Raw genomic sequence first — 11297 nt, forward strand, 5'->3', positions numbered from 1 at the left:
TGAAGAGGATACTTTAAGTTATGCCCTGGGGGCATGTAAGGTTTTTATAGAAGGCGTTGTCATAGAAACTTCAAAACAGGCTCATTCGATTGGAAATTCCAAGGGCTAGTACCCTTTTAATAGTCAAAAGTGATTGAAGGGCAAATAGCCCTCCTCCCCCCACCCACCCCCATCCTTCCCCCAAACACATCCAAACAAAATTTTGAGAAAGCCAATTTGTTCAGGGTAGTTGATTTACAGATAGAAAAAATGTTTTTGAGGAGGAAACTACCCCAAAACCCTCAGGGCCAGGGTTTTAAGTTATGCCCTGGGGGCATATAAGGTTTTTTATAGAAGGTGTTGTCATACAAACTTCAAAAAAGGCTTATTCAATTGGAAATTCAAAGGGCTAGTGCCCTTTTTAATAGTTGAGAGTGATTGGAGGGCAACTAGCCCCCCACCCACTCCCATCATTTCCCCAAACACATCTAATCAAAATTTTGAGATAGCCATTTTGTTCAGTGTAGTTGATTTCCAAATAGAAAATATATTTTTGAGGAGTACACTGAAAACGAGCAGAAATTAACATAAGTTGGGTGCAAAACCCCTAGGCCAGAACAAAATTTGCACTTTACTGAAAAAACATAACTGTTTTTACTTTTATAACTTTAATAAATCAAATAATATTAATATTTTGATTATTAATATCAGTATATGTATATTAAACTGACAATGCACATTTATTTGTATTTTTTCTGTAAAGTGCAAATTTTGTTTTGGCCTTGGGAAGGCATAGGGGTTTTGCACCCAACTTATGTTAATTTCTGCTTATTTGAGTTTGACTTGGTTATTTATTTTAATTTCTGTTTGTTTTGGGTTTCATTTATTTATCAATGCTGATTTTTGGATGTTTCACACTTGGTAGATTATTTGATTTTATTTTTGCTCATTTTTTGTTTAATGGAGTTCTTTACTTTTCTTTGAAAAACTTATTTTCTGGATTTTTTTTTAATTAATCTGGAAAAAGGCAATGGTGATACCATTGCACAAAAAGAAAAAACTGCCAAGATCCTCTAAATTACTGCCCAATCAGTCTATTCTGCAAAATACTGGAATCTATCATATCTGACCACATAAGCAAAAGAAAGATAATCACTAGTATGCAATTTGGGTTCTTGACGAGAAGGTCTGCAGAGTCATAGCTTCTTCTGGTGGTAGAAAACTGGAAAATACATGCAGATAAGGGTGATCAAGTTGATGTCATTTATATAGACCTTAAAAAGGCCTTTGACAAAGTAACTCATTGTTGCTTCTTATACAAACTCCTCAACCTTGGTATGGGAACCACAGTTGATTGGATTGAACAGTTTCTTATTGGAAGGTCTCAAACAGTATCAGTAGATAGAGTTTTGAGCACACTTAAAGTTGAAGTAATCAGCAGTGTTTCCCAGGGCTTGGTCATTGGCCCTCTCTTATTTATCCTGTATCTCAATGATCTAGTAGAAGGCATCAACTCTGAGATTCTACTGTGTACAGACAACAACAAACTGTATAAAGTAATCAAAAAAGTTGCTGATGAACAATCTGCAAGAGGTCCTCTGCAAGAGGACCTTGACAAGCTCATTTGTTGGATTTACAACTGGCTGATTGAAATCAATATCGACAATAGTCATAAGCTAATGATTGAGAAACCTACTATCCACTATGAGTATAGACTAGGATACTTACTGATCACATCATGCCAGGAGGAGCGCAGCTTGGGAGTTGTCATTGACAGCAACCTTGACTTCCAGGCCCACTATAACAGCATTATTGGGAAAGCAAATTGTGTTGTAGGAGTTTTAAGGTGCAACTTCACTTTTGGAAATGATAAGACCCTTTGCCTTCTGTACAAAGCTTCAGTATGGCCAATCCTTGAAGATGGCCACTGCACTACATATCCTTTTTACAACAAAGACATTGAAGCTCTTGAAAAAGTTCAAAGACAAATAACAAAGTTCTGTCCAACTCTGCAAAACTTACCTTACAAAGATAGGCTCTTCAAGCTCAAACTTCCTTCACTAGCTTATTGACTGCACCAAGGAGACCTCATTGAGGCTTTGCTACAATGCCTACAAAAACATCCAGGCTACTGATGTTTTAAGCTTCAGCCACTCAAACCTTTGTGGTCACAACCTCAAGCTTCAAGAGGAGAGGTTCCAAAAGGACATTGGCTGTTGGGCATTCAAGAACCAAGTAACACAACACTGGAACAAGCTCCCTTCTGAAGTCATCAATCCCAACTCATTAAACTTGTTCAAGCAGGAACTGGACAAATACTACAGTGAAAGTGCCTACAATTTTTTTTAATTTAAAATATTTTTGTAGAGGTCCTGTGGCCTACTTGTTTTGTATTATATTATTATTATTTCCTAGATTAAAAAAAAACAAAAAAAAAAACATTGATGTGGCTTAAAATTCTACTCAAATAACAGGGATTGCATTTTCAGAACTAAAGCCAGAGAAAAAGAAACTGGTAACTGAAAACTAAGGTAAAATATTGTTCTATCAAAATTTCAATAGGTCATGAAATTTTGTCATGTAGGCAAAATTCAGAGCCCTCTGGAGGGAGAATGAGTGGAGATAGGTACTTCAAAATACCTCCCCAGGACATACTTTATCCCATAGACCCATCCCTGAGAGTTTAATTTTCCTAACCTAACCCCTTTCCAAGATAGCCAAAAGTAGCTGTAAAATTATACTTTAGCTTCTTTTGGCAATCTTGGAGAGGGGTCAGAATAGGAAAACATAAACTTCCAGGGATGGATCTACAGGCTAAAGTAGCCTATTCATTGATACACAATAGCTAAAGTAGAATTTTGCCCATACTTTAGCCTGTAGACCCATCCCTGAAAGTTTCAATTTCCTAACCAAACCCCTTTCCAAGATAGCCAAAAGTAGCTAAAGTACAATTTTACCCATTGACTATTGAAAAAAATTAGTTTATAAGCTTATATAGAATGGTACTATCCAATCTCTTTATAATTAAAAACATTTTAGTCATCTAGTTGGAAAATTTGGCATATCTGTATAGGAAAAATCTAAATTTGTCAACTAGGTGACTAATAACTTTTCCCCAGCAAAAATTAATTTTTCCAACCAGTTGACTAATGACTTCTCCCCAGCAACACTCAAATTTGCCAACTAGTTGACAATAAATGTTGCCCCAACAAAACTTCCCTTTTCCAACTAGTTGACTAATAACTTCTCCCCAGCAAAACTTAATTTTGTCAACTAGCTAGAAAGAAACATTGCCCCAGAAAACAATTCATTTTCCAACTAGTTGACTAATAATAGTTTTATTTATTATATAATAGAATTATAGAATTATAAACTTATAATAATAGAATTTATTCTGAATAGCATAAAATATGTTAATAATATAGTTTTTTTCAAAGTTAATTATCACTATTGTTACAGGATACCACCATATGGTTAATTTGATAGAGTATATATATACAAATCTTTGAATTAGCCAACTGACCAACCAGTATTTTAAGCCTAGGAGTCCAGCTGGACATGAGGGAACATATTAAGAAAACAATTTCTACTCCATAATATGCAAAATAATCCTAGTTGACACATTTTGCAGGGGGAGAGCCTTTATCTTCATTTCTTTCTGTGTTTTTCTAAGAAATTCATGAATTTTCTAGAACTTAAATATTCATGGTATATATACCCCCACCCCCCTAATGTGCAAATATATACCTAGAATTGTATCCTCAATCTAAATATAACATCCATTTGCATCACAAATGACATTTACTCCCATATTAGTCATATTAGTCATGTGGTGGATGTCCCCATTGTTACTATTATGCTACAACTTCTGTCTCTCCCTGTCTCCCTCTTAATGGAAGATATATTTTGAGTTTTATATTGGGCTTTGAAGCCAGGGATTTCTTGTTTTAATTCTCAGGATAATTAGTCTTATACCTGGTCCCAAAAGTGAGATTGAATTTGTCAAAGCCTGGAGGGTTATTCCTCCTGTCTGTTTAAAGAAAACGGATGCATATTTGAAGTATTGTTCATTTCTATCTTGCATTTAATGGACATAAATTGTGTATGTTCCTTCATTTATCTGTCTGCTTCTTTTCTGGAGGAATATTTTTGTCTCATTTTAAGAATGTTAAAATAGTTGTTCCTACTTGTTGACTAATAACTTCTCCCCAGCAAAACTTAGTTTTTCTAACTGTTTGACAAATAACTTCTCTGCAGCAACACTTAAATTTGCCAACTAGTTGACTAATAACTTCTCCCAAGCAAAACTTAATTTTGCCAACTAGCTGGAAAGAAACATTGCCCCAGAAAACACTTCATTTTCCAACTAGTTGACTAGTCACTTCTCCCCAGCAAAATTGTATTTTTCTAACTAGTTGACTAATAACTTCTCCCCAGCAACACTTAATTTTGCCAACTAGCTGGAAACAAACATTGCCCCAGAAAACAATTTATTTTCCAACTAGTTGACTAGCAACTTTTCCCCAACAATACTTTCTTTATCCAACTAGCTGGAAACAAACTTACCCTATAAACACTTTTGTTAGCCATCTATTTGGCTAGTAACTCTTCCTCAGAATAATTTCTTAGCTAATGACATGACATAAAGAGAAAACAAAAAACTTACTATTCCCGGTCTAACAAAAATTGGCAGTATGTGCTTTTAACAAATGCACCTCAGCTAAGGTAAATCAAACAAACTGAATTCATGAGTAAATAGTATATATATATATATATATATATATATAAAATCACTTATAGAAGGAAAAGACTTAGGTCTGTGGCTTCAAGACTGTTTACTCCTGAATTCAGTTTGTTTGATTTACCTTAGCTGTAGTGCATTTGTTAAAAGCACATCCTGCCAATTTTTGTTGGACCGGGAATAGTAAGTTTTTTGTTTTCTTTTTATGTCATGTCAATAGCTAAGACATTATTCTGAGGAAGAGTTACTAGCCAAATAGATGGCTAACAAAAGTGTTTATAGGGTAAGTTTGTTTCCAGCTAGTTGGATAAAGAAAGTATTGTTGGGGAAAAGTTGCTAGTCAACTAGTTGGAAAATAAATTGTTTTCTGGGGCAATGTTTGTTTCCAGCTAGTTAGAAAAATAAAGTTTTACTGGGGAGAAGTTACTGGTCAACTAGTTGGAAAATGAATTGTTTTCTGGGGCAATGTTTCTTTCCAGCTAGTTGGCAAAATTAAGTTTTGCTGAGGAGAAGTTATTAGTCAACTAGTTGGAAAAATTAAGTTTTACTGGGGAAAACTTATTAGTCTACTAGTTGGAAAAATTAAGTTTTGCTGGGGAGAAGTTATTAGTCAACTAGTTGGAAAAATTAATTACAAATTCTAAAAATGAGACAAAAATATTCCTCCAGAAAAGAAACAAAGACTGATAAATGAAGGAACATACACACTTTATGTCCATTAAATGTAAGATAGAAATGAACAAAACTTCAAATATGCATCTGTTTTCCTTAAACAGACAGGAGGAATAACCCTCCAAGCTTTGACAAATTGAATCTCACTTTTAGGACCAGGTATAAGACTAATTATCCTGGGAATTAAAACAAAAAATCCCTGGCTTCAAAGCCCAATATATAACTCAAAATATATCTCCCATTAAGAGGGAGACAGGGAGAGAGATGGAAATTGTAACACAACAGTAACAATAGTGATAATTAAATTTGAAAAAACTTATATTATTAACATATTTTATGCTATTCAGAATAAATTCTAAATATTATTAGTTAACTAGTTGGAAAATAAATTGTTTTCTGGGGCAATGTTTTTTTCAGCTAGTTGGCAAAATTAAGTTTTGCTGGGGAGAAGTTATTAGTCAACTAGTTGGAAAATGAAAGTTTTGCTGGGGTAACATTTATTGTCAACTAGTTGGTAAATTTTGATTTTTCCTATACAGATGGGCCAAATTTTCCAACTAGATGACTAAAATGTTTTATATTATAAGGAGATTGGATAGTACCATTCTATATAAGCTTATAAACTAATTTTGGTAAAGTTCTACCAAATCATATTATTGAGTTAGGAATAAAGTGAATACACCATTTGATGCCTTTTTTTATGCTGATTATGAATATAATAATCATTTCTATTGGAAATGAATTTCAGCCCCCCCCCTACATATGCCAATTCAGGGTATATATTTCTACATTAAGGGGGGGGCAAATTTTGTTTCTGATGTAAATGGGAGGTAAGTTCAAACTTTACCCCCACTTCCCCCCCCTAATGTAGACATATATACCCTGAATTGGCATATATAGGGGGGGGGGCTGAAATTCATTTCGGGAGTATACCCAATGGATATTATCTAAAAATTTCTATTCTATAGAATGTAAAAATAATTTCCAACCATACTTAGTTATTGCCAAAATTATCCAACTAGTTTGCTATCTGAAAAATCCTTTTAAGCAAGTAAGAAATTATCCAACTTGGAAAATAATTAAAATTTAAAAGAAAAACAGTTTTATCTTACTAGTCAAATACAATAGAGCATAAGAGCCAACTTAGCATCTCCAATTAGGTGTATCATACTTTAACTTAATGCTTCTGATATATATCTAACTAGACAGATAAGTTAATTCTTCATGCAAATTAGTGATGATATCCAACTAGTTAGATAATTTTTTCTCTTAGACATAGAATGAACATCTAACTTGGGGGATAATACTTTATCCTAGCCCTTCTGATATTAATCAAACTAGGTAGGCTAGTTAAGTAACTTCCTGCCTAGTTAAATTTATATTAGAAGATCTAAGACTCAGCATTATCCACTTAGTTAGATATTCTTGCTGTGCCTAAGAGAAACAATTTATCTGGCTAGTTGGATATTATCCCAAAACTGCATAGCCTAATGGAATTTACTTATCCTCCTAGTTGGATATATAACAGCGAGTGTTAAGACTTGGTATTATCCACCTAGTTAGATGTTCATGCTGTGCCTAAGAGAAATGAATTATCTGGCTAGTTGGATATTAACCCCAAACTGCTTAGAGAATCTTCTTATCTGCCTAGATGGATATATATCATAAACTCTAAGCAACATTATTATCCAACTAGGTAGATATTCTCTCAGCCTAAGAGAAACAATTTATCTGGCTAGTTGGATATTAACCCCAAACAGCTTAGAGAATCTTCTTATCTGCCTAGTTGGATATATATCAGAAACAGTAAGCTACATTATTATCCACCTAGTTAGATATTCTTGCAGTGCCTAAGAGAAACAATTTATCTTGCTAGTTCAATATTATCCCAAAACTGTATAATGAAATTTACTTATCCTTCTTGTTGGATATATTAGGAGTTTTAAGACTTGGCATTATCCACATAGTTAGATGTTCATGCTATGACTAAGATAAATGAATTATTTGGCTATTTGGATATTAACCCCAAACTGCTTAGAGAATCTTCTTATCTGCCCAGTTGGATATATATCAGAAACACTAAGCAACATTATTATTGAACTAGGTAGATATTCTCTCTGCCTAAGAGAAACAATTTATCTGGCTAGTTGGATGTTAACCCAAAACTGCTTAGAGAATCTTCTTATTTGCCTAGTTGGATATATATCAGAAACACTAAGCTACATTATTATCCACCTAGTTAGATATTTTTGCTGTGCCTAAGAGAAACAATTTATCTGGCTAGTTGGATATTATCTGAAAACTGTGTAATGGAATTTACTTATCCTCCCAGTTGGATATAGGCTATATCAGAAGTGTCAAGACTTGGTATTATCCACCTAATTACATGTTCATGCTGTGCCTAAGAGAAATGAATTATCTGGCTAATTGGATATTAGCCCTAAACTGCTTAGAAAATCTTCTTATCTGCCTAGTTGGATATATATATATCAGAAACACTAAGCTACATTATTATCCAACTAGGTGGATATTCTTGCTGTTCCTAAGAGAAACAATTTGTCTGGCTAGTTGGATATTAACCCAAAACTGCTTAGAGAATCTTCTTATCTGCCTATTTGGATATATATATCCAAAACACTAAGCTATGTTATTATCCAACTAGGTAGATATTCTGTATATTGCATAGACTGTCAAATATTCAGCTAGGTAGGTAAAGGTGTAAGAGTCTTAAAATGTTATTATCTGTCTAGCATGATATTTTATCTTGATACTAAGTGTAGTTGGATATTATTTTTACATTCTATAGAATGTAATTTTTTAAAGAATATCCATTGGGCACCTTCCCCTTATTATATTCATAATCAGCATACAAAAAGGCATCAAATGGTGTATTCACTTTATTCCTAACTCAATAATATGATTTCGTAGAACTTTACCCTAATTTTTTCCAATAGCCTAGTCAAAGAGTGGATATCCAAATTTTACCTTTATAAACAAAGACTGTTAAAGGTCAGGATCCCATGAGGGAAAAGAAATGAAGGTAGGTTCTTCAAAATACTTTCCCATGGCATAGGCTACTTCAGTCTGTAGATCCATTCCTGGAAGTTTCATTTTCCTAACCTATCCCCTTTCCAAGATAGCAAAAAGTATCTGGCCCATCTAGAATTTTACTAGGCTAGCCTACCCTATAGAAATATATAGGCTACCCTGAATTGGCATATAGCCTAGCCTATAGGGGGGGCTAAAATTTATTTCCAATAGAAATGATTGTTATAATTGTAATCAGCATAAAAAAAAGGCATGGAATGGTATATTTACTTTATTTGAAACTCAATGATATGATTTGGTGAATATTGACAGTAAAAAAAATTATTTTTAATGAATCTGAATCAGCAAAATTGCACAGAAACAAGATGTTCAAGCATCCTTGAACTAACTTTTACTAAATTTCTTTTCAAGGGAAGCTCTACTTACTCGAACAATCATTTTATTATACCCAACAAAATCATACCTTTATAAAAATATGCTATAGGCTATTCCACAGTCAAATTGCCGGTTTTGATTGATAAATATAATGAATATGATTGCCAGTGTTTCCACTTCATATTTTTTTAAATTCCTAAGAGGCTGGTGGAAAATCCCTAGAAATCCCCCATTTTCAATACCGAAATCCCTAAAGGTTCCCCCATTTTCTGACTTCTTTCCAAATCACTAGTAAAGCCTCGTTATGCCGACTTTTAATAGCATTTATTCAAGACGACTTATTTTGCAACTTAGAACCATTTACTTGTACCAAAATATGTTCCTTTGACGTTCAAAACAATGCTTCTTAATTATAGACTAGTTAAGTTCGGTTTTAATTGATAGATTCCGGTGCAAGATTCCGGACCATATGAAGACATGTTATTTATTTATTTTTCTTTGCCATTATTTTTTTCTTCTTTATTACTACTTTTGCAACACCCCCATTGGATGGATTCGCATGAATGATATCCAAATGGTCGCTTTTTCAAGCATTATTTTTGCTTTGACTTGTTTTCATATTGACTTGTGTTTATGTTAATAAAAATTTTTCAAAAAAAGAAAAAGATATCAGTCAACAGATCTGTCAAAATATGAACTTAAAGGATAGAAAATTGCTTGACATATACTTTGAGTAATACAGAAAAGGTAAAAAATAAAACAATACTTAGGAATTGTTCACATTCGTGTAGCAAGGTGCAACAAGGCGTCAAAAGGCGTATAGGGTGTAGTAAGACGAGTAAGAGAAATATATTTTAATTCTATTTTCTGTTACAGATGACCAATTAAAGTGCTTAATTTGTTGAGTCAGCACGTGGATATGGTGGTCAAAACAAACCAATATTTATTTTATATGGTTATTTTTGGTAATTTGGGCTTTAAGGTCACACTGGTTATTACACCAATGTGAACAATCCATTAGTTGCCTCAGAATCCAGTTATATTGATTAAAGAAATAAATAAAGAAAAATCTATTTCTAGTCAGAATCAGATTCAACACCTTCATTCTTTTTCCCGATGGTAGCTGAAACCTTGACTCTTTTCATGTGCAGCAGTAGCTGCTAGTCTCCACGAATACATGTTGCACTTTCGTGGGCCCGCTTAATACCGTATTTTGTTTTCAGAATTCCACGTAACGTTTCCGTTTTAAGAAAGTTCTGTCTGTCTGTCTTTATGATTTTTACTGCACTAAAAAACCTTTCGACGACAACGTTGGAGAAAGGAAGAGTAAACACAAATATTACTGCTAATTTTAGATTTGCGTATACCTCGATCCCGGCGGAATTTTTCTTCGAAAAAATCAAACGCCAGTAGGTAACCGCACATATTTTCAATATTTTCAACATTGGTGAGACTTTGCTTCCTCCACTCTTGTTCGATTTTGTTTCCATCCCATGATACTTTTCCATACTTTCGAACTAATGGTTGGAGAAAACCAAATCGTACTGACTGAGCTGATACAGGGTCAACCATTTCTGTATATTTGTAAATATCACCATCGAAACGAAATCGATTTTGGATCTGCTATACAGATTCTATGTAAAAACACTTTGCAGATCTAAAGGATCTTTTCGACTGCATCATGAGGTATATCAGGATCTGATTTTAGTGTCAAGAGAGAGTCCTGCCCATTTGGACCCAAATAAATATTTTCGAGGGGAAGGTAAACACTGGGTCATTCATATTAATTTGGAATGCATTTGTTGACTTCACAGAGTCCTTCTTCATGAAGCTCATAGACAATTCATTGAAAAGATATTCAGTCTCTAGTTTAAGGTGATAAAACAGTAGTTTGTCAGCTTGAAAAGATACATTGGATTCAGTAAGTAATCACAATGCAAAGGCAACAAATTTAAACCTGCACTTCAAAACAGGGTTCAGATTTGTGGATATAAGCTCATTCGACTTTGTTTGGTCCACAAATAGCATAAGTCGTTAGTAGGTACAAAGAGCATCCAAGTGTTCCAAATTTCTGGCCACAGCAGCTTTGACTGAAAGCCATCGAGTCTGCCCTGCCTGCAGAATTTTATGCATGTTGACTTGGTAGAACTTTTGAAATTCAAGGAAAGCATGTTGCCTCTTGTGACTATGACTGAAGAGACTATATATGGAGCGACAGATGTCTTCCTTGGATTTTGGCAGTTTCTTGCATGTATATCGAGAAGCAGCGATTCCGCAAGATTTCAATCAAACGATCTTCATAAAAACCACTTTGTCCTGTTCGTATAACATTGGTAGCTTTCTGTTTCTTGAGTTGCACATTCTCTACTACTTGCGTTGAAAGCAATTTTTTTTAAAAAGGCTACAAAAGACTCGACCATAGAAATAGCCAAGTCATTTTCAACTAGAAAAGTGCAGATTCTAGCCTCAAGAAGCTTTGTCT

At 34.0% G+C, this 11297-nt stretch overlaps 1 protein-coding gene across 3 annotated transcripts in view; it reads right to left on the reverse strand.

Moving 5' to 3' along the window:
• LOC148948222 (heterogeneous nuclear ribonucleoprotein A1-like 3) overlaps positions 1-8952 on the reverse strand; it is a 58164-nt gene extending 49212 nt beyond the window's left edge. For 2 of the 3 annotated variants that reach the window (XM_089094215.1, XM_089094213.1), the window contains exon 1: positions 8904-8952. The gene's annotated coding sequence lies outside the window, so the exon portion shown is untranslated. The remainder of the gene's footprint in view (positions 1-8903) is intronic. The other variant, XM_089094214.1, reaches the window with a different exon arrangement.
• Between the last annotated feature and the right edge of the window lie 2345 nt (positions 8953-11297).

Source organism: Artemia sp. Qi Xiang Cuo, chromosome 9, assembly GCF_049724085.1.
Source record: "Artemia sp. Qi Xiang Cuo chromosome 9, ASM4972408v1, whole genome shotgun sequence".
Lineage (NCBI taxonomy): Eukaryota > Metazoa > Arthropoda > Branchiopoda > Anostraca > Artemiidae > Artemia > Artemia sp. Qi Xiang Cuo.